Source organism: Triticum urartu, chromosome 5A, assembly GCF_056163025.1.
Source record: "Triticum urartu cultivar PI428250 chromosome 5A, HENAU_Tu73, whole genome shotgun sequence".
NCBI lineage: Eukaryota > Viridiplantae > Streptophyta > Magnoliopsida > Poales > Poaceae > Triticum > Triticum urartu.
This window is the reverse complement of record NC_141877.1, coordinates 132,340,034-132,365,420: the sequence shown is the minus strand read 5'-3', so window position 1 is coordinate 132,365,420 and position 25,387 is coordinate 132,340,034.

Sequence of the window (25,387 nt, the reverse complement as noted above, 5' to 3'; positions counted from 1 at the left end):
GAAATGAGGAAGCCGAGTAAATTTCCGCCAGGAACTCCGAAATTACACTTTGATGGGTTAAGCTTGATATCATATCTTCTCAGGTTGGCAAAGGTTTCAGCAAGGTCAGTCAGCAGGTCGGAACCTTTGCGCGACTTGACCACAATGTCATCCATGTATGCTTCCACATTCCGATTGATTTGAGTGAGCAGACACTTCTGAATCATCCTCATGAATGTGGCCCTAGCGTTCTTGAGACCGAATAGCATGGTGACATAACAAAATCACCCGAATGGAGTGATGAAAGCTGTTTTTATCTCATTGGGTCCATACAGTCGGATCTGATGGTACCCGGAATAGGCGTCTAGGAAAGACAAACGCTCAAACCCCGTAGTCGAATCGACAATTTGGTCGATGCGAGGGAGAGGAAAATGATCTTTCGGGCAGGCCCGATTGATATGCTTGAAGTCAATGCACATGCGAAGTGAGTCGTCCTTCTTGGAGACCATAACAACATTGGCGAGCCACTCGGAGTGGTAAATCTCGCGGATGAACTCAGCTGCAAGGAGCCGAGCCACTTCCTCGCCAATTTATTTTCTCTTTTGTACGGCGGACCGTCGAAGATGTTCTTTGACTAGTTTTACTTTCGGGTCGACTCGCAAATGATGCTCAGCCAGTCCCCTGGGTACACCCGGCATGTTAGAAGGTTTCCTTGCAAAGATGTCCCAGTTCTCACGGAGGAACTGGATGAGCGCTTCTTCCTATTTGCTATCGAGTGAAGTTGAAATATGAGTAGGAGCAGCATTAGGATCGGTCGGGTGAATATGAATCGGCTTGGTTTCACCGGACGACTAAAATGCAGAATCAGTGGCAGGCTTCTTGGAGCGCAGCAAATCACTCGGATTTTCATTTTTCTGGTATTCTTGCATTTCGACTGCCGCCATTTGTGCATCGGCAATTTTTGAGCCCTTCTGGAAGCACTCTTCTTCTTTCTACCGATTGCCAGTGATAGTGATCACTCCTCTAGGACCAGGCATTTTCAATTTGAGGTATATGTAACATGGTCGAGCCATGAAACGTGCATAGGCAGGCCTACCCAGAATGGCATGATAAGCACTCTTGAAATCCACTACTTCAAATGTCAACTTTTCTTTGTGGTAATTCTTGGAATCACCGAAAACCACATCAAGGGCGATCTGGCCGAGTGATTCAGCCTTCTTGCTGGGTATAACGCCATGGAAACTCATATTACTTTCACTGAGCTTGGACATCGGAATCCACATTCCCTTCAAGGTTTCAGCATAAATGATATTCAGGCCGCTACCACCATCCATCAACACTTTAGTTAGTCGAGTGCCTTCAACAACTGGGTCGACCACCAACGCTTGCCTCCCAGGGGTGGCTATACGCGCTGGATGGTCAGACTGGTCGAATGTGATGGCGGTCTGGGACCACTTCAAATAACTTGGTGTTGCCGGAGCAACCATGTTCACTTCTCTGTTGATAACTTTCAATCGACTTTTGCTCTCAACATCAGCAAAAATCATTAGAGTGGAGTTGACGTTGGGAAAACCATCATCATCCTCTTCCTTGTCCTCATCCTTGTCTGACTCCTTTTCCTTTTCCTTGGGTTGCTTCTCTCAGAATTACTGGATCAGGAGTCGGCACTGTCGAGTGGTGTGCTTGGGATAAATCAAATTACCCTCTTCATATTTCTTGGTGTGAATGTGACATGGAAAATCCAACACATCATTTCCGTCTTGATCTTTCACTTTCTTGGGATTCCAGGGGCCTTTGGGCTTCCCCTTGAACTTTCCTTGAGCCACAACTAAGGCCTCACCAGGAGCAACTGGCTCGGCCTTACGCTTCTGTTTCCGATTGGAAGTACCTCCACCGGTGTCCTGGGTGACTATTTTGTGCTTGCCACTCTGGAGCCGGTCTTCCTCTTTGCCGTCAGCGTATTTGGTGGCAATCTCCATGATTCGAGTCAGAGTCATATCTCTTGTCCGACCGAATTTTAGATTCAACTCTCGATACTTGACGCCTTCCTTGAAGGCACAGATTGCTTGGTGATCTGACACATTCTCCACTGTATGGTGTAACGTGATCCATCTCTGGATATAGTCTCTCAAGGTTTCATTCAATTTCTGTACACAACACTGCAATTCTATCAACCCTGTCGGTCGCTTGCAAGTACCTTCAAAAGTTCTAACAAACACTCTGGCGAGTTCTTCCCAACTGTATATGCTACCAGGTGCTAATTGGTTCAGCCACGCCCTGGCGAGCCTTCCAACATGAGAGGGAGGTGCTTCATTGCCACATCATCATTACCACCACCAATTTGCACAGCCACTCGGTAATCTTCAAGCCAAGTGTCAGGCTTAGACTCACCGGTGAACTTGCTGACTCCAGTCACCAACCTGAAGTTGGGAGGAATCACTTCGGCCCTGATGGATCTGCTAAAACACTCGGGACCGGAAACATGCACTCTGCTGCCAGTCGGATAATCTCTATCATGACCTTCTCTATGCGCTCTGTTCCTGTCAACCAGACCTTGAACGAGAATCTCGCATCAAAGCCTGGCTCCCTTGGGTCGACTGGTACTCTTCGCTCTCCACTGTGGGGGCGACTGTCATCCTGCCGCCGAGACACGTATGACCCACTCCTCGGAGGAGGCGTGGGCACTCGATGACGGTCATCGTGGTCGAGTCGGTGATCATACGGCTCGCGGTTTCTGTACTTATCCTGCCGGTGCCCACATCCCTCACGCCGCGAAGGCGATCTTGGGCTGTGAGCCATGTCCGCCACCACAGACCTGCTATGAATCCTATTCCGCGACTGAGATACTATTGTATTCTGTTCTGCAGCTGCTCGAAGCAAGGCTCGGATCTGCATCAAACCCCAGTCTGCCTCCGACTGGGAAGGCTGGATTGACTCTGCTATTCGGGTTGCAGCTGTGAGATTTTGGATCGGAGTGCGGTATACCTGAGTTTGAGGTGGAAAAAGCTGCCGTCGACAGGATTCAGGGATCCACTGCCGAGCACGCCCGTCGAGTGCATGCTACAGGTTCTCCAGCCGAGTGCGCTCAGCCAAGTTGGCCAGGCGTGCTTCCTCCAAGGCCCGGGCCTCGGGGGTTTCTCCAATGATAGGAGTGTGAAGTGCATCCATGTTGCGGCGGCGATGTTGGGGATCGTAGCAAAAATTTAAAATTTTCTACGCATCACCAAGATCAATCTATGGAGTAATCTAGCAACGAGGGGAAGGGGAGTGCATCTACATACCCTGTAGATCGCTAAGCGAAAGTGTTGCAAGAACGCGGATGAAGGAGTCGTACTCGTAGCGATTCAGATCGCGGTTGATTCCGATCTAAGCGCCGAACAACGGCGCCTCCGCGTTCAACACACGTGCAGCCCGGTGACGTCTCCCACGCCTTGATCCAGCAAGGGGAGAAGGAGAGGTTGGGGAAGATTCCATCCAGCAGCAACACGACGGCGTGGTGGCTAAGGAGGAGCGTGGCAATCCTGCAGGGCTTCGCCAAGCACCGCGGGAGAGGAGGAGGACTTGGGAGAGGGGGAGGGCTGCGCCAGAACTTGGGTACCGCTGCCCTCCCACCCCCCACATATATATAGGGGCAAGGGAGAGTGGGGCCGGCCCCCTCAGATCCAATCTGAGGAGGGGGCGGCGGCCAGGGGGTTTGCCTTGCCCCCCAAGGCAAGGGGGGCGCCCCCTTTTAGGGTTCCCCCAAACCCTAGGCGCATGGGCCCTAGGGGGGAGGTGCCCAGCCCACTAAGGGGCTGGTCCCTCTTCACACACAGCCCATAGGGCCCTCCGGGGCAGGTGGACCCCCGGAACCCCTTCGGTGGCCCCGGTACAATACGGGTAACCCCCGAATTATTCCGGTGACCGTATGATGACTTCCCATATATAAATCTTTACCTCCGGACCATTCTGGAACTCCTCGTGACGTCTGGGATCTCATCTGGGACTCCGAACAACATTCGGTGACCACGTACATCTATTCCCTATAACCCTAGCGTCATCGAACCTTAAGTGTGTAGACCCTACGGGCTCGGGAGTCATGCAGACATGGCCGAGACAACTCTCCGGTCAATAACCAACAGCGGGATCTGGATACCCATGTTGGCTCCCACATGCTCCACGATGATCTCATCGGATGAACCACGATGTCAAGGATTCAATCAATCCCGTATACAATTCCCTTTGTCTATCGGTACGATACTTGCCCGAGATTCGATCGTCGGTATCCCGATACCTTGTTCAATCTCGTTACCGGCAAGTCTCTTTACTCGTTCCATAACACATCATCCCATGATCAACTCCTTGGTCACATTGTGCACATTATGATGATGTCCTACTGAGTGGGCCCAGAGATACCTCTCCGTTACACGGAGTGAAAAATCCCAGTCTCAATTCGTGCCAAGCCAACAGACACTTTCGGAGATACCTGTAGTGCACCTTTATAGCCACCCAGTTACGTTGTGATGTTTGGTACACCGAAAGCACTCCTATGGTATCCGGGAGTTGCGCAGTCTCATGGTCTAAGGAAATGATACTTGACATTAGAAAAGCTTTAGCATACGAACTACATGATCTTGTGCTAGGCTTAGGATTGGGTCTTGTCCATCACATCATTCTCCTAATGATGTGATCCCGTTATCAACGACATCCAATGTCCATGGTTAGGAAACTATAACCATCTATTGATCAACGAGCTAGTCAACTAGAGGCTTACTAGGGACATGGTGTTGTCTATGTATCCACACATGTATCTGAGTTTCCTATCAATACAATTCTAGCATGGATAATAAACGATTATCATGAACAATGAAATATAATATAATAATAACTAATTTATTATTGCCTCTAGGGCATATTTCCAACAGTCTTCCACTTGCACTAGAGTCAATAATCTAGTTCACATCGCCATGTGATTAACACTCACAGGTCACATCGCCATGTGACCAACATCCAAAGAGTTTACTAGACTCAATAATCTAGTTCACATCACTATGTGATTAACACTCAATGAGTTCTGGGTTTGATCATGTTATGCTTGTGAGAGAGGTTGTAGTCAACGGGTCTGCAATATTCAGATCCCTATGTATTTCGCAAAACTTTATGTCATATCGTAGATGCTGCTACCACGTTCCACTTGGAGCTATTCCAAATTGTTGCTCCATTATACGCATCTGGTATCTCTACTCAGAGCTATCCGGATAGGTGTTAAGCTTGCATCGACGTAACTCTTTACGTCGAACTCTTTATCACCTCCATAACCGAGAAACATTTCCTTATTCCTCCAAGGATAATTTTGACCGCTATCTGGTGATCCATTCCTAGATCACCTTTGTACCCTCTTGCCAGACATGTGGCAAGGCACACATCTACTGCGGTACTCAGCATGGCATAGCGTATAGAGCCTATGACAAAAGCATAGGGGACGACTTTCGCCCTTCCTCTTTCTTCTGTCGTGGTCAATCTTCGAGTCTTACTCAACTTCACACCTTACAACTCAGGTAAGAACCCCTTCTTTGACTGATCTATTTTGAACTCCTTCAAAAACATGTCAAGGTGTGCGTTCTTTGAAAGTATCATCAGGCGTCTTGATCTTTATCCAGGTCTTCCTTTAAAAATCACTCTTCAACCAACCGTTTATGCTTTCCAGAAATTCTACATTATTTCGAATATGTCATCCACATCTACTTATCAGAAATGTTGTAGTGCTCCCACTCACTTTATTGTAAATACAAGTTTCTAGCAAACATTGTATCAACCTAAAAGCTTTGATCACTCCATCAAAGCATATATTCTGACTCCGAGATGCTTACTCTAGTCCATAGAAGGATCGCTGGAGCCAGCATACATTTTAGCATCCTTAGGATCGACAAAACTTTGATTGTATCACATACAACTCTTTCTTACGAAAACTGGTAAGAAAACTTGTTTTGACATCCATCTGTCAAATTTCATAATCGAAAAATACAGCTAATGTTAACATGATTCCGACGGACTTAAGCATCGCTACGGGTGAGAAATTCTCATCGTAGTCAACTCCTTGAACTTGTGAAAAGACTCTTTCCCACAAGTCGAGCTTCATAGACGGTAACATTACCGCCCACGTCCGTCTTCTTCTTAAAGATCCATTTATTCTCAATGGCTTGCCGATCATCGGGCAAGTCCACCAAAGTCCATACTTTGTTCCGATACATGGATCCTATCTCGGATTTCATGGCTTCTAACCATTTGTCGGAATATGGGCCCACCATCGCTTCTCTATAGCTCGTAGGTTCATTGTTGTCTAATAACATGATAACTAAGACAGGATTACCGTATCACTCAGGAGTAGTACATATCCTTGTCGACCTATGAGGTTTGATAGCAACTTGATATGAAGCTTCATGATCACTATCATTAACTTCCTCTTCAACAGACGTAGGCGCCACAGAAAACATCTTTCTGTGTTGCATCACTCTCTGGTTGAAGTAAAGGTTCGACAACCTCATCAAGTTCTATCTTCCTCCCACTCAATTCTTTCGAGAGAAACTCCTTCTCGAGAAAGGACCCATTCTTAGTGACAAACAATTTTCCCTCGGATCTGAGATAGAAGGTGTACCCAACTACCACCTTTGGGTATCCTATGAAGATGTGTTTGTCCGCTTTGGGTTAGAGCTTCTCTGGCTGAAGCCTTAAGCATCGCAGCCCCAAACATTAAGAAACGATAACTTTGGTTTCTTGCCAAAGCAATGTTCACACGACGTCGTCTCAACGGACTTATATGGTGTCCTATCTAAAGTGAATGCAGCTGTCTCTAATGCATAACCTCAAAATAATAGCAGTAGATCGGTAAAAGACATCATAGATCGCACCATATCTCATAAGGTTCAATTATGACGTCCGGACACACCATTACGCTGTGGTGTTCCAGGTGGCTTCAACTGCGAAACAATTCCACAATGTCTTAAGTGATTGCCAAACTCATAACTCGGAAAATTCCCTTTTGATCAGATCGTAGGAACATGATCTTCTTGTTATGATGATTCTTAACTTCACTCTGAAATCGCTTGAACTTTTCAAATGTTTCAGACTTGTGCTTCATTAAGTAAATATACCTATATCTACTCAAATCGTCAGTGAAGATGAGAAAATAGCGATATCCACCGCACACTTCAATTTTCATTAACTCTACATATTTTGGCGTGAACATGCGTATTACCACGACCGAGATCAATGAACCATTCATATAGGGTGCATGACCATGAAAGGTATTATTCATGTAAACAGAATAACCATTATTCTCTAACTTAAATGAATAACCGTATTGCAATGAACATGATCTAATCATATTCATGCTCAACGTAGACACCTGATAACATTTATCTAGGTTCAATATTAATCCCGAAGGCAGATGGAGCGTGTGATGGTGATCTCATCAACTTTGGAAACACTTCCAACTATCCCAGGGTGGTTTTGGTAATTCCTAACAACATATAGCTCATTGAGATAACATTATTCCAAGATTAATATTTCAGGAAAAGCTCAATGAATGGCATGGCATGGATGAGGAAAGTGGATCCCTCAAAATTCTAAGGACAAAAAGTTTGGCTCAAGCTTCAAGATCAAGACTCTACATTTTATATTTTAGTGATCCAAGATCATATTGAGTCTATAGGAAAAGCCAATACTATCAAGGAGGGATGAGGTGTTGCTTAATGGCTTGCTTGCTCAAAGTGCTTAGTGATATGCTCCAAAACCCTCAACTACCTTCCCACATCCACATATGACCTAAACCAAAAGTCAAACTCGGCCCCACCGATTCTTTCTATCCGGCGCCACCGAGTTTCAAATGTCATAGCCACTGCCACAAACCCTAGCAATTCGGTTTCACCGATAGGGATCACGGTCTCACCGAGATGGGATTGTAATCTCTTTGTTTCCCTTTGTAACGTTTCGTTCTTACCGAGATGATCGATCGGTCCCACTGAGATTGCAATGTAAACTCTCTGTTTCCCTTTTGTAACATTTCGGTCTCACCGAGATGAGCGAATCGGTCCCATCGAGTTTACCTGACCAACTCTCTGGTTAGCTTATTACCAAAATCGGTCCCACCGAGTTTGTGTAATCGGTCACACCGAGATTACGTTATGCCCTAACCCTAACCATATCGGTCCTACCGAGTTGCATCTCAGTCCCACCGAAAATCCTAACGGTCACTAGGTTTGCTGAATCAGTCCGACCGAGATTAACCATTCGGTCCCACCAAGTTGGGCAAATTGTGTGTAATGGTTAGATTCTGTGTGGAGGCTATATATATCCCTCCACCCACTCTTCATTCGTGGAGAGAGCCATCAGAACATACCTACACTTCCAATACACATTTTCTGAGAGAGAACCACCTACACTTGTGTTGAGGTCAAGATATTCCATTCCAACCATATGAATCTTGATCTCTAGCCTTCCCCAAGTTGCTTTCCACTCAAATCTTCTTTCCAACAAATCCAAATCCTGTGAGAGAGAGTTGAGTGTTGGGGAGACTATCATTTGAAGCACAAGAGCAAGGAGTTCATCATCAACACACATTTGTTACTTCTTGGAGAGTGGTGTCTCCTAGATTGGCTAGGTGTCACTTGGGAGCCTCCGACAAGATTGTGGAGTTGAACCAAGGAGTTTGTAAGGGCAAGGAGATCGCCTACTTCGTGAAGATCTACCGCTAGTGAGGCAAGTCCTTCATGGGCGACGGCCGTGATGGAATAGACAAGGTTGCTTCTTCGTGGACCCTTCATGGGTGGAGCCCTCCGTGGACTCACGCAACCATTACCCTCCGTGGGTTGAAGTCTCCATCAACGTGGATGTACGATAGCACCACCTATCGGAACCACGACAAAAACATCCGTGTCTCCAATTGTGTTTGAATCCTCCAAACCCTTCCCTTTACATTCTTGCAAGTTGCATGCTTTACTTTCTGATGCTCATATACTCTTTTGCATGCTTGCTTGAATTGTGTGGAGATTGCTTGACTTGTGCTAAGATAGCTAAAATCTGCCAAGAACTAAAATTGGGAAAAGGCTAGATTTTTATTTGGTCAAGTAGTCTAATTACCCCCCTCTAGACATACTTTCGATCCTACATCATCCCGTGATCAACTCCTTGGTCACATTGTGCACATTATGATGATGTCCTACCGAGTGGACCCAGAGATACCTCTCCGTTACACGGAGTGACAAATCCCAGTCTCAATTCGTGCCAACCCAACAGACACTTTTGGAGATACCCATAGTGCACCTTTATAGCCACCTAGTTACGTTGTGACGTTTGGTACACCCAAAGCACTCCTACGGTATCCGGGAGTTGCACAATCTCATGGTCTAAGGAAATGATACTTGACATTAGAAAAGCTTTAGCATATGAACTACACGATCTTGTGCTAGGCTTAGGATTGGGTCTTGTCCATCACATCATTCTCCTAATGATGTGATCGCGTTATCAACGACATCCAATGTCCATGGTCTGGAAATCGTAACCATCTATTGATCAATGAGCTAGTCAACTAGAGGCTTACTAGGGACATGGTGTTGTCTATGTATCCACACATGTATCTGAGTTTCCTATCAATACAATTCTAGCATGGATAATAAACGATTATCATGAACAATGAAATATAATATAATAATAACTAATTTATTATTGCCTCTAGGGCATATTTCCAACAGGCAAAGCTCTTCTCTCCGCTGCGAAGAAAGGGGCTCGGGGCGGTACTCCTCATGAACACACGACGGATCGCCGCCGCCATCGCCATCGTCGTTGCGGGGGAAGCCAGGAGGACTGGGTGGTCCGTCGACCATGAAGACTTCTGTCGCAGGATCACTGCTGTCGCATTCGGATGCGGTCTCAACGGAGCCAGTGGAACAGGCTGTAGAGAGTTCTTCGTTTTGCTCCATTGCCGCGACATGTGAGGTGGCCGACTGGCGGGCCACCGCATGCCCCACCCACCGCTGGAGCCGCGACCAACCGGAACGCTTGTGCCGACGAGTAGCGGGGGGTGAGGAAACCATAGGAACCGATCGATACTGGGTCGACGGTTGCCGGAGAAGGACGTCGCGGATGCTCGCGCGAAAGTGTGTCACCCCGCGGACGGGGAGTGCATCGACGTCGAGCGGAGCTTCCTGGAGCCAGGCGAAGTCATCGGCGATGAACACGAGTGCGCCGAGACGGATCTCGCGGCCCTCAACCAGTCCACTGGTGGAAGCCATGACGATGAGAATCAGAAAAATTGCAACTCCACCAGAAAGTCGCTAAGACACCGGCCCCATGGTGGGCGCCAACTGTCATGGATCTAAGACTGACAGTAGAATGGGGGTAGGTATGAGGAGGCAAGATCCTAGCTATGGTGAAGTTGTACACACAAGTTTTATGGGTTCAGGCCCTTCGCGGAGGAAGTAACAGCCCTACGTCTCGGTGCCCGGAGGTGGTCGACTGGATTATGTATTTATGTGTTTACAGGGGGTGCGAACCCTTGTCTCAGTGGAGGGGGTGGCTTATATAGAGTGCATCAGGACCCCAGCTAGCCCACGTTACAAGGAGTTTAAGGTACATAAAGAGATGGCGTTACTGGTAACGGTAGCCATAAATGCCTTAATGGCCTTAAAGGTTACAAAGTGGACGCTTGCCCGTTGCTGTTCTCGACGACTCTTGGTCTTCAAACAGGTCGAATGTTGTCTTGTATGGTCGAATGATCATGTGGTCGAGTGACCCAAAGAAGGAGGAGTCTCTGAGTGACTGGTAGGTCGAGTGGATTGCACTCGACACCTTTGTTGGGCCCTCCCTGTCGTCTCTTGAGCTTCTTTGCTTCTAAGAAACAACAAGCCTAAACGAAGATATTGAACGTAGCTCTGTACTTGAAGACCGCACTTCCCCTACACCACCATCGCAGGTGCTTGCTCTAACTTCACAGTGTGATATGTGGTTGCGTGTTGCATACAATGTCTAGCTTGTAATGCTTCTAATTAGGGTAAATTGCATCTGCTTAGTTTACACATTATACATGTTGATGTCTACTACGCAACTTTATTCTTGTAGACACGTGTTGGTCCTCCAAGCGCAGAATTTTGTAGGACAGTAGCAATTTTCCCTCAAGTGGATGACCTAAGGTTTATCAATCCGTGAGAGGTGTAGGATAAGATGGTATCTCTCAAACAACCCTGCAATCAAATACAAGAAATCTCTTGGGTCCCCAACACACCCAATACAATGGCAAATTGTATAGGTGCACTAGTTCAGCGAAGAGATTGTGGTAAAATTGTAATATGGATTGTAGAAATATATTTTTATAACCTGAATAAATAAAAACAGCAAGGTAGCAAATAGTAAACGGGCACAAAAACGGTAATGCAATGCTTAAAAACAAGGCCTAGGGTATGTACTTTCACTATTGCAATCGCCCAACACTGCTAATATAGTTGGATCATATGATTATCCCTCAAAGTGTAACGAAGAATCACTCCCGAGTTCCTATTAGCAGAGAACAAAAGATAGGAATTGTTTGTAGGGTACTAGACCACCTCAAAGCTATTCTTTCTGTTCGATCTATTCAAGAGTCCGTACTAAAATAACACAAAGCTATTTTTCCGTTCGGTCTATCCAAGAGTTCATACTAGAATAACACCAAAGCATATTCATAATACTCAATCCACACAAAGAACTATAAAGAGACCCCCAAAGTTTCCGTCAGAGAAAAGATAATAAAAACGTACATCAACCCCTATGCATAGATTACCCCAATATCACTGCGGGAATCCACAAGTTGAATGCCATAACATATATCAAGTGAATCAATAAGATACCCCAATTGTCACCTCAAGTATTCATACCGCAATACATATATCACGTGTTCTCATATCTGAATATTCAATCCGACAAGACAAAACTTCAAAGGGTAAAGATTCATTTCAACATAACAAGAGTATAGAGGATAGAAACATCATATGATCTGACTATATTAACAAAGCCCATGATATGGATCATGAGAGAGAGAGATTAAACACATAGCTACTGGTACAAACCCTCAGCCCCGGGGTGGACTTCTCCCTCCTCATCATGGTGGCCACCAGGATGATGAAGATGGCCACCGGGGATGATTCCCCTCTCCGGCAGGGTGCCGGAACGGGTCTAGATTGGTTTTCGGTGGCTACGGAGCCCTGCAGCGGCAGAACTTCTGATCTAGGTTAAACCTGAATGGTTTTGGAATATTTGGGAATTTATAGTGCAAAGAGGGGGTGCAGGAGTCCACCGAGGTGGGCACAACCCACCTGGGCGCTCCAGGGCCCTAGCGCACCCTGGTGGGCTGTGCCCCCCTCAGGGCACCCCCCAAGTGCAACTCTGGCCCATTGGGTTCCTTCTGGTCGAAAAAAAAATCTCCGTAAAGTTTTGTGGTGTTTGGACTCCGTCTGATATTGATTTCCCGCGATGTAAAAAACAAGCAAATAACAACAACTGGCACTGCGCACTGGGTCAATAGGTTAGTCCCAAAAAATGATATAAAGTTGCTATAAAATGATTGTAAAACACCCAAATGATAAAATAACAGCATGAATACTTCATAAATTATAGATACGTTGGAGACGTATCAACATCCCCAAGCTTAATTCCTACTCGTCCTCCAGTAGGTAAATGATAAAAGAAATAATTTATGAAGTGTGAATGGTAGCAAAGTGCATAAGTTTGATCAATGATAATTTCAATCACTTTTCCTAGCATCATAATAGCAATTCTTTCTTATGAAACTTCTCATGTTATAGTAGCAACCAATTCACATGTTAAGGTTCAAATAATCAATTCTCTTGAAACCCAACAACATATGTTCTTAGTCACCAAGCAATTGGAATTCAACTTACTCAATAGAGTTTAAGTAAGAGCTCCACATACTCAACCATCATATAGTCTTGTATGATTGCTAACACTCACCGCATACACATGAGCAAAACGTTTCAACTAGACACATAGAAAGATAGGGGCTTATTGTTTTGCCTCCCAATGTATTCACCTCAGGGGTGATGCCAACAATAATAACTCATGCTACCCATATTCAACTGGACATATGTGCCTAGATCTTTCCTCACCACATGATGCTTACCAAAAGAGAAAATAAAAAGGAATAGAGAGGAATACTTTGACTCTTTGCATAAAAGTAAATACTGAAAAGTAAAAGAAAGGCCCTTCACAGAGGGAAGCAGAGATTGCCATGCGCTTGTTTGTTTGTATGCTCAATCCCTTAGTGCAAAATAACGTCACGTTATATTGCCCCATGTGATTGCAACCTTTATTATGCAGTCTGTCGCTTTTATTACTTTGCCATCACAAGTTCGTACAATGCTCAATTTTCTCTTACACTAAATGATCTTACACTTTTAGTAGCAATTTTTATTGCCTTATTGCACCGATGACAACTTACTTGAAGGATCTTGCTCAATCCTTAGGTAGGTATGGCGGACTCTTGAAAATAAGATTTCAGTTTAAGGGTTTTTGGATGCACAAGTAGTATCTCTACTTGGTGCGGAATTTTTGGCTAGCAAAGATGGGGGGTGTCGGGGATATACCCCACGGTGTAACCCGGCTGGATGTATGACCCGGATGGATCTTGGCGACTAACTGGTGACCCGCCCGGAGCTTGGTGACTCACGAGTAACCCGCCCGATCTTGGCGACTCATTAGTAAACCGGCGGGCGGGTGAGACGGATGACAAGGCCCAAGGCCTAGTATGCCAGTTCGTATGACGGTGGGCCAGCTTAAGAGGAAAGGCATAAGGAATATTCTCCTACAAAGGAAGCAAGACTAGGAATCCACTTGTAATAGAGTAATCCTAATCCTATTAGGATTAGTCATGTAACCCGCCCCTTCAACATATATAAATATAAGGAGGGGCAGGGCACCCCCAGAGAGACAGAAAATAATGGTTAAGGCTAGACACAACTAGGAGAGCTAGTTTACAGCGACTCCCTCATGAGCATAATGAGACCTAGCCACAAACAACATGTTGGGTTTTTACCAGATGATGTTTCCCGTGGCCCGAAGCTGTCTAAAACCCTTGTCTTGTGTTGCGTCTCTCGATTCCGACCAACCCCGTTCAAGCTACCACATAGATGTGTTGGCCTCATGAAAATTCCACGACAGTTGGCGCCCACCATGGGGCTCGCGCACGATGGTGTTGAGTTCTTGGAGGGATTTCTCTCAAGGATTGAGAAGTCCGTGATTAGTCGGATAAAGAAGTACCGGCACTGGACAAGTCTCGGGCAGGACTGACAAATTCATCGTTTTTATGGTCAAAATTGTGGTCAATCTTTGGAACAGCGGATAGAGGATCACGATCAAGAGATTATGGATCCGTGCGCGCCTTCGCACATGACCCGTAAGGCAGATTGGTTCTGGTGCGCTGCTGTAAAACTAAGCGTGATTGAGCTGTCTAAAGATCCACAGGAGTTTTGGTTTTCCATTGGATTGTTGATCCAGATAGCTGTCGTACATTGCTGCAACATCAACCGAGGCAAGGCTATTCGAACCCCAAGATGATCGAGCGTTGTAGTAACAAATTACAGGATATTTGACTGGTTGGTGTACTACTCATTACCGGAATCGAAAACGGTCCAGATTGGACTAGCGTAAAAAAGGAGAAATCAACCTATAGCAAAGATTCCCCATGGGAAAGGGCTCTGGGCCCAAGGAAAAGAAAAGACGTTGCCATGAGCTAGTAGTGCTACCGCCTGATATGTGGATTAGGCACGCAGACTCTCAATGCATGGTTATTTGGACATCGTACAATACGAATTTACTGTCTGGTCACAAGCACATGCGTCAACCATCCAGTCCAAATGATCGCATCCAAAAGCAAGGATGCCTGCCTTCAGCAACCGCTGCGGTTTTCCCCTCGTCAGCATCACTTCTGATTTCACCAGCCTGTCGTTCGCATGCTGACTACTGCCAGTCCGTCAGTCGCCATCGCCGCGCCTTAAGCCGCCAGTGCATTGCCTCCATCCCCGAGGAACACTTACCCATTTGACCCGCCAAACGTTTACCTCTGTGTCCTGTGAGCTGCCCCAGAATTTGAGAAAATTGAAAAAGGGAATCATACGGAGTCAGGCCTCAAAGAAAACCTCATAAGGGCTTGACCCTTAAACAACGGATAATTTGCGTTCAACATGATGAGTACAGGAGATCTGAAGTTGATATTACTGAGGAGGTCCATTACCTTGACTGAAGGTGCAAGTAAGAGCAGAAAGCATGAGCCCGGGAAAACTCCACTAATGCTCACGGCTTCTGCCGTGAATCGCCACACCGTTTAGGCCACTATGACTTCGTCTCCATAGAGTTGCCTTCGCCAACCTGCCATTTCCACTGCCTCATTGACCCCAACGGTCCTCTGGCTTATGCCACATCATAAAAACAAGCTAAGTCACTTTGATATTAAATTTTCATTTTTTCCGGTCAATTAAACATAGCCGGCACCTTTGAGTTAATCTCGGGGGCCATCGTTTCTTCTCATAAAGTTGAGTCGTAAGGTTACCAAAGAGGACTATTTGCCACGATGCACAGTTCAAACATGGGTGCCCTACATATCAACGAAATAATTTTACGTCCGTTCTTTACTAAGTCAGATGCAACTCGTAACTGACCAAGTAATGGGTATAGTATTGTCAATCGACTCTGATGCCTATCATGGACTTTGTCGACCCTGAACATATCATATTCCATGAAAAAAGTCCATACGAAAGCCTACTTAGTTGAGTCAAACGATTAACAACTTGAACACAAGTTGACCAAGTCATGGAAATTATTATTTAATTTTGTTTTATACATCACGAATGGTGTAATGCATTCATGTGTTTTATTTCAGGAACAAAGAGCCTCAAGACGACTCCTCGAGTCGCCTCAAGCCTCGGGGGCTATCAAGCCAGAATTTGTGAAAAAAATGGACTTTGTTCATTACCAAAACACAAGTTCACAGACCCCCGGGTTGTTTCAGGCCTAAACAAACCCGAAGCTCGGGGGCTACAGAAGATATACATGCTATTGGGGTTGGAAAAGTTCGGAAACACCTGGTTTGGAGACAGAATCCAGCCTGGGAGGACAACTCGGCAACATCAACATCGACGCTTCATGACCCGACAATCTCTTCATCCACATTTCGGCATCCATTACGTCAATGACCCGGAAAAAAGCTCCGCGTTCGAGGAAGACAAAAGCATCAACAAAATCAAGACCTTCCGCCCGACTCTTTGAGTCACCCGAAAGCTCGGGGGATACTGTCATGGATATGGGACACGGGTATCCTCATGGAGGTAGGCCGTGACCCATCATGGAAGGTGGCCCAGCAGGCCGACTTAAACAGTTTGAATAAGACCTGGATTGCTATCCGTCTTGTAATAGAAAAGAGATTAGTCCTAATCCTAATAGGACTAGTCATGTAAGCCGCCCCTTCAACATATATAAGGTGGGGCAGGGCTCCCCAAGAGGGACAGGTTCCACAAGTTTCACAAGTTAGGTTTAGACAGACAAGTCAATTCCACGACAGGGGCAAGCACCACATGTTGAAGGATCTATGACTATATAACTGTTGGTGAACGTAGCAGAATTTTAAAATTTTCTACGCATCACCAAGATCAATCTATGGAGTCATCTAGCAATGAGGGAGAGAGGAGTGCATCTACATACCCTTGTAGATCACGAGCGGAAGCATTCAAGAGAACGGGGTTGATGGAGTCGTACTCGACGTGATCCGAATCACCGAAGATCCTAGCGCCGAACGGACGGCACCTCCGCGTTCAACACACGTATGGAGCGAGGACGTCTCCCGCGCCTTGATCCAGCAAGGAGGAGGGAGAGGTTGAGGAAGAGGGCTCCAACAGCAGCACGACGGCGTGGTGGTGATGAAGCTGAAGTACTCCATAAGGGCTTCGCCAAGCTCTTATGGAGGAGGAGAGGTGTTGGGGAGGGGAGGGGCTGCACCTTGGATGTTGTGTGCAGTGCTCCCCTCACCCCTCTATTTATAGGGGAAGGGGGCCGACCCCCTCTAGATGAGATCTAGAGGGGGGGCGGCGGCCAAGGGGAGGGGGCTTGCCCCCCAAGCAAGGGGGCGCCCCCCCTTAGGGTTTCCCCCAACCCTAGGCGCATCGGCCCTAGGGGGTGTGGCGCCCCAGCCCACTTGGGCTGGTTCCCTTCTCCATACAGCACATAAGGCCCTCCGGAAGAGGTGGCCCCTCCCGGTGGACCCCCGGAACCCCTCCGGTGGCCCCGGTATAATACCGATATGCCCCCGAACCTTTCCGGGGACCGTATGACAACTTCCCATATATAAATCTTTACCTCCGGACCATTCCGGAACTCCTCGTGATGTCCGGGATCTCATCCGGGACTCCGAACAACATTCGGTAATCACATACAAGTCTTCTTAACAACCCTAGCGTCACCGAACCTTAAGTGTGTAGACCCTACGGGTTCGGGAGACATGCAGACATGACCGAGACGACTCTCCGGTCAATAACCAACAGCGGGATCTGGATACCCATGTTGGCTCCCACATGCTCCACGATGATCTCATCGGATGAACCACGATGTCGAGGATTCAATCAATCCGTATACAATTCCCTTTGTCAATCGGTACGTTCCTTGCCCGAGACTCGATCGTCGGTATCCCAATACCTTGTTCAGTCTCGTTACCGGCAAGTCACTTTACTCGTACCGCAATGCATGATCCCGTGATCAATCACTTGATCACATTGAGCTCATTATGATGATGCATTACCGAGTGGGCCCAGAGATACCTCTCCGTCATACGGAGTGACAAATCCCAGTCTCGATCCGTGCCAACCCAACAGGCACTTTCAGAGATACATGTAATGTACCTTTATAGTCACCCAGTTACGTTGTGACGTTTGGCACACCCAAGGCACTCCTATGGTCTCCGGGAGTTGCACAATCTCATGGTCTAAGGAAATGATACTTGACATTCAGAAAAGCTACAGCAAATGAACTACACGATCTTTGAGCTATGCTTAGGATTGGGTCTTGTCCATCACATCATTCTCCTAATGATGTGATCCCGTTATCAATGACATCCAATGTCCATAGTCAAGAAACCATGACTATCTTTTGATCAATGAGCTAGTCAACTAGAGGCTCACTAGGGACGTGTTGTGGTCTATGTATTCACACATGTATTACGATTTCCGGATAACACAATTATAGCATGAACAATAGACAATTATCATGAACAAAGAAATATAATAATAACCATTTTATTATTGCCTCTAGGGCATATTTCCAACAGTCTCCCACTTGCACTAGAGTCAATATTCTAGTTACATTGTGATGAATCGAACACCCATGCAGTTCTGGTGTTGATCATGTTTTGCTCTAGGGAGAGGTTTAGTCAACAGATCTGCTACATTCAGGTCCGTATGTACTTTACAAATATATATGTCTCCATTTTGAACACTTTCACGAATGGAGTTGAAGCGACGCTTGATATGCCTGGTCTTCCTGTGAAACCTGGGCTCCTTGGCAAGGGCAATAGCTCCAGTGTTGTCACGGAAGAGAGTCATCGGGGCCGACGCATTGGGTATGACTCCTAGGTCGGTAATGAACTCCTTCACCTAGACTGCTTCTTGTGCTGCCTCAGCTGCCATGTACTCCACTTCACATGTAGATCCTGCCACAACGCTTTGCTTGCAACTGCACCAGCTTACTGCCCCACCATTCAAAATATACACGTATCCGGTTTGTGACTTTGAGTCATCCAGATCTGGGTTGAAGCTAGCATCGACGTAACCCTTTACGACGAGCTCTTTGTCACCTCCATAAACGAGAAACATTTCCTTGGTCCTTTTCAGGTACTTCAGGATATTCTTGACCGCTCTCCAGTGTTCCATGCCGGGATTACTTTGGTACCTTCCTACCAAACTTACAGCAAGGTTTACATCAGGTTTGGTACACAGCATAGCATACATGATAGACCCTATGGCCGAGGCATAGGGGACGACACTCATCTTTTCTCTATCTTCTGCCGTGGTCGGGCATTGAGCCGTGCTCAATCTCGTACCTTGCAATACAGGCAAGAACCCCTTCTTTGACTGATCCATTTTGAACTTCTTCAATATCTTGTCAAGGTACGTACTCTGTTAAAGACCAATGAGGCGTCTCGATCTATCTCTATAGATCTTGATGCCTAATATATAAGCATCTTCTCCAAGGTCCTTCATTGAAAAACACTTTTTCAAGTAGGCCTTTATGCTTTCCAAGAATTCTATATCATTTCCCATCAACAGTATGTCATCCACATACAATATGAGAAATGCTACAGAGCTCCCACTCACTTTCATGTAAATGCAGGCTTCTCCATAAGTCTGCATAAACCCAAACGCTTTGATCATCTCATCAAAATGAATGTTCCAACTCCGAGATGCTTGCACCAGCCCATAAATTGAGCGTTGGAGCTTGCACACCTTGTCAGCATTCTTAGGATTGACAAAACCTTCCGGCTGCATCATATACAATTCTTCCTTAAGGAAACCATTAAGGAATGCCGTTTTGACGTCCATTTGCCATATCTCATAATCGTAGAATGCGGCAATTGCTAACATGATTCGGACGGACTTCAGCTTCGCTACGGGTGAGAAAGTCTCATCGTAGTCAACCCCTTGAACTTGTCGATAACCCTTAGCGACAAGTCGAGCTTTATAGATGGTCACGTTACCATCCGCGTCTGTCTTCTTCTTAAAGATCCATTTATTTTCTATGGCTCGCCGATCATCGGGCAAGTCAGTCAAACTCCATACTTCGTTTTCATACATGGATCCTATCTCGGATTTCATGGCTTCCAGCCATTTGTTGGAATCCGGGCCCGCCATCGCTTCTTCATAGTTCGAAGGTTCACCGTTGTCTAACAACATGATTTCCAAGACAGGGTTGCCGTACCACTCTGGTGTGGAACGTGTCCTTGCGGACCTACGAAGTTCAGTAGCAACTTGATCTGAAGTTTCATGATCATCATCATCAACTTCCTCTCTAGTCGGTGCAGGCACCTCAGGAACATTTTCTTGAGCTGCGCCACTTACCGTTTCAAGAGGTAATACTTCATCAAGTTCCACCTTCCTCCCACTTATTTCTTTCGAGAGAAACTCTTTCTCTAGAAAGGACCCATTCTTGGCAACAAAGATCTTGCCTTCGGATCTAAGGTAGAAGGTATACCCAACAGTTTCTTTAGGGTATCCTATGAAAACGCATTTTTTCTACTTGGGTTCAAGCTTTTTAGGTTGAAGTTTCTTGACATAAGCATCGCATCCCCAAACTTTTAGAAACGACAGCTTAGGTTTCTTCCCAAACCATAATTCATACGGTGTCGTCTCAATGGATTTTGATGGAGCCCTACTTAAAGTGAATGCGGTAGTCTCTAAAGCATAGCCCGAAAATGACACCGGTAAATCGGTAAGAGACATCATAGATTGCACCATATCTAATAGAGTGCGATTACGACGTTTGGACACACCATTACGCTGTGGTGTTCCAGGTGGCGTGAGTTGTGAAACTATTCCACTTTTTTCTTAAGTGTGTGCCAAATTCATGACTCAAGTATTCTCCCCCACGATCTGATCGCAAGAAATTGATTTTCCTGTCACGTTGATTCTCAACCTCACTCTGAAATTCCTTGAACTTTTCAAAGGTCTCAGACTTGTGTTTCATTAAGTAGACATACCCATATCTACTCAAGTCATCAGTGAGGGTGAGAACATAACGATACTCACCGCGAGCCTCAACACTCATTGGACCGCACACATCAGTATGTATGATTTCCAATAAGTTGGTTGCTCGCTCCATTGTTCCTGAGAATGGAGTCTTGGTCATTTTACCCATGAGGCATGGTTCGCACGTGTCAAATGATTCGTAATCAAGAGACTCTAAAAGTCCATCTGCATGGAGCTTCTTCATGCGTTTGATACCTATGTGACCAAGGCGGCAGTGCCACAAGTATGTGGGACTATCATTATCAACCTTACATCTTTTGGTATTCACACTATGAATATGTGTAGCATTACGCTCGAGATTCATTAAGAATAAACCATTCACCATTGGAGCATGACCATAAAACATATCTCTCATATAAATAGAACAACCATTATTCTCGGATTTAAATGAGTAGCCATCTCGAATTAAACGAGATCCTGATACAATGTTTATGCTCAAAGCTAGCACTAAATAACAATTATTGAGGTTTAAAACTAAACCCGTAGGTAAATGTAGAGGCAGCGTGCCGACGGCGATCACATCGACCTTGGAACCATTCCCGACGCGCATCGTCACCTCGTCCTTCGCCAGTCTCCGCTTATTCCGCAGCTCCTGCTTTGAGTTACAAATGTGAGCAACCGCACCGGTATCAAATACCCAGGAGCTACAACGAGTACTGGTAAGGTGCACATCAATTACATGTATATCACATACACCTTTAGTGTTGCCGGCCTTCTTATCCGCTAAGTATTTGGGGCAGTTCCACTTCCAGTGACCACTTCCCTTGCAATAAAAGCACTCAGTCTCGGGCTTGGGTCCATTCTTTGGCTTCTTCCTGGCAGCTTGCTTACCGGGCGCGGCAACTCCCTTGCCGTCCTTGTTGAAGTTCTTCTTACCCTTGCCTTTCTTGAACTTAGTGGTTTTATTCACCATCAACACTTGATGTTCCTTTTTGACTTCTACCTCTGCTGATTTCCGCATTGAATATACCTCAGGAATGTTCTTTTCCATCCCCTGCATATTGAAGTTCATCACAAAGCTCTTGTAGCTTGGTGGAAGCGACTGAAGGATTCTGTCAATGACCGCGTCATCCGGGAGATTAACTCCCAGCTGAGTCAAGCGGTTATGCAACCCAGACATTTTGAGTATGTGCTCACTGACAGAACTATTTTCCTCCATCTTACAGCTAAAGAACTTGTCGGAGACTGCATATCTCTCGACCCGGGCATGAGCTTGGAAAACCATTTTCAGCTCTTCGAACATCTCATATGCTTCGTGTCTCTCAAAACGCTTTTGGAGCCCCGGTTCTAAGCTGTAAAGCATGCCGCACTGAACGAGGGAGTAATCATCAGCACGTGTCTGCCAAGCGTTCATAACATCTTGGTTCTGTGGGACGGGTGCGTCACCTAGCGGTGCTTCTAGGACATAATCTTTCTTGGCAGCTACGAGGATGATCCTCAGGTTCCGGACCCAGTCCGTATAGTTGCTGCCATCGTCTTTCAGCTTGGTTTTCTCTAGGAACGCGTTGAAGTTGAGGACGATGTGGGCCATTTGATCTACAAGACATATTGTAAAGATTTTAGACTAAGTTCATGATAATTAAGTTCATCTAATCAAATTACTCAATGAACTCCCACTCAGATAGACATCCCTCTAGTCATCTAAGTGAAACATGATCTGAGTTAACTAGGCTGTGTCCGATCATCACGTGAGACGGACTAGCCAACATCGGTGAACATCTTCATGTTGATCGTATCTTCTATATGACTCATGCTCGACCTTTCGGTCTTCCGTGTTCCGAGGCCATGTCTGTACATGCTAGGCTCGTCATGTCAACCTAAGTGTATTGCGTGTGTAAATCTGGCTTACACCCGTTGTATTCGAACGTTAGAATCTATCACACCCGATCATCACGTGGTGCTTCGAAACAACGAACCTTCGCAACGGTGCACAGTTAGGGGGAACACTTTCTTGAAATTATTACGAGGGATCATATTATTTAAGCTACCGTCGTTCTAAGCAAATAAGATGTAAAACATGATAAACATCACATGCAATCAAACAGTGACATGATATGACCAATATCATTTGCTCCTTTTGATCTCCATCTTCGGGGCTCCATGATCATCGTTGTCACCAGCATGACACCATGATCTCCATCATCATGATCTCCATCATCGTGTCTTCTTGGCGTTGTCACGTCATCTATTACTTGTACTACTATGGCTAACACTTTAGCAATAAAGTAAAGTAACTACATGACGTTTATGTTGACACGCAGGTCATAAAAAAAATAAAGACAACTCCTATGGCTCCTGCCGGTTGTCATACTCATCGACATGCAAGTCGTGATTCCTATTACAAGAACATGATCATCTCATACATCACATATATAATTCATCACATCCTTTGGCCATATCACATCACAAAACACTTGCTGCAAAAACAAGTTAGATGTCCTCTAATTGTTGTTGCAAGTTTTTACGTGGCTGCTATAGGTTTCTAGCAAGAACATTTCTTACCTACACCAAAACCACAACGTGAATTGCCAATTTCTATTTACCCTTCATAAGGACCCTATTCATCGAAACTGATCCGACTAAAGTGGGAAAGACAGACACCCGCCAGCCACCTTATGCAACTAGTGCATGTCAGTCAGTGGAACCGGTCTCATGTAAGCGTACGTGTAAGGTTGGTCCGGGCCGCTTCATCCCACGATGCCGCCAAATCAAGATAAGACTAGTAACAGCAAGCAAATTGACAATATCGACGCCCACAACTACTTTGTGTTCTACTCGTGCATAGTAACTACGCATAGACCTGCTCATGATGCCACTGTTGGTGAACGTAGCAGAATTTTAAAATTTTCTACGCATCACCAAGATCAATCTATGGAGTCATCTAGCAACGAGGGAGAGAGGAGTGCATCTACATGCCCTTGTAGATCACGAGCGGAAGCGTTCAAGAGAACGGGGTTGATGGAGTCGTACTCGACGTGATCCGAATCACCGAAGATCCTAGCGCCGAACGGACGGCACCTCCGCGTTCAACACACGTACGGAGTGAGGACGTCTCCCGCGCCTTGATCCAGCAAGGAGCAGGGAGAGGTTGAGGAAGAGGGCTCCAACAGCAGCACGACGGCGTGGTGATGATGAAGCTGCAGTACTCCGGCAGGGCTTCGCCAAGCTCTTATGGAGGAGGAGAGGTGTTGGGGAGGGGAGGGGCTACGCCTTGGATGTTGTGTGCAGCCCTCCCCTCACCCCTCTATTTATAGGGGAAGGGGGGAAGGGGGCCGGCCCCCTCTAGATGAGATCTAGAGGGGGGGCGATGGCCAAGGGGAGAGGGGCTTGCCCCCCAAGCAAGGGGGCGCCCCCCCCCTAGGGTTTCCCCCAACCCTAGGCGCATGGGCCCTAGGGGGGTGTGGCGCCCCAGCCCACTTGGGCTGGTTCCCTTATCCATACAGCCCACAAGGCCCTCAGGAAGAGGTGGCCCCTCCCGGTGGACCCCTGGAACCCCTCCGGTGGCCCCGGTACAATACCGATATGCCCCCGAACCTTTCCGGCGACCGTATGACAACTTCCCATATATTAATCTTTACCTTCGGACCATTCCGGAACTCCTCGTGACATCCAGGATCTCATCCAGGACTCCGAAAAACATTCGGTAATAACATACAAGTCTTCCTAACAACCCTAGCGTCACCGAACCTTAAGTGTGTAGACCCTACGGGTTCGGGAGACATGCAGACATGACCGAGACGACTCTCCGGTCAATAACCAACAGAGGGATCTGGATACCCTTGTTGGCTCCCACATGCTCCACGATGATCTCATCGGATGAACCACGATGTCGAGGATTCAATCAATCCGTATACAATTCCCTTTGTCAATTGGTACGTTACTTGCCCGAGACTCGATCGTCGATATCCCAATACCTTGTTCAGTCTCATTACCGGCAAGTCACTTTACTCGTACCACAATGCATGATCCCGTGATCAATCACTTGATCACATTGATCTCATTATGATGATGCATTATCGAGTGGACCCAGAGATACCTCTCCGTCATACGGAGTGACAAATCCTAGTCTCGATTCGTGCCAACCCAACAAACACTTTCGGAGATACCTGTAATGTACCTTTATAGTCACCCAGTTACGTTGTGACGTTTGGCACACCCAAGGCACTCCTACGGTGTCCGGGAGTTGCACAATCTCATGGTCTAAGGAAATGATACTTGACATTCAGAAAAGCTACAGCAAACGAACTACACGATCTTTGAGCTATGCTTAGGATTGGGTCTTGTCCATCACATCATTCTCCTAATGATGTGATCCCGTTATCAATGACATCCAATGTCCATAGTCAGGAAACCATGACTATCTTTTGATCAACGAGCTAGTCAACTAGAGGCTCACTAGGGACGTGTTGTGGTCTATGTATTCACACATGTATTACGGTTTCCGGATAACACAATTATAGCATGAACAATAGACAATTATCATGAACAAAGAAATATAATAATAACCATTTTATTATTGCCTCTAGGGCATATTTCCAACAATAACTTCTATGTGAATATGAACAAACATAAACCATTATGTTGTCTTCCTTGTCCAACAT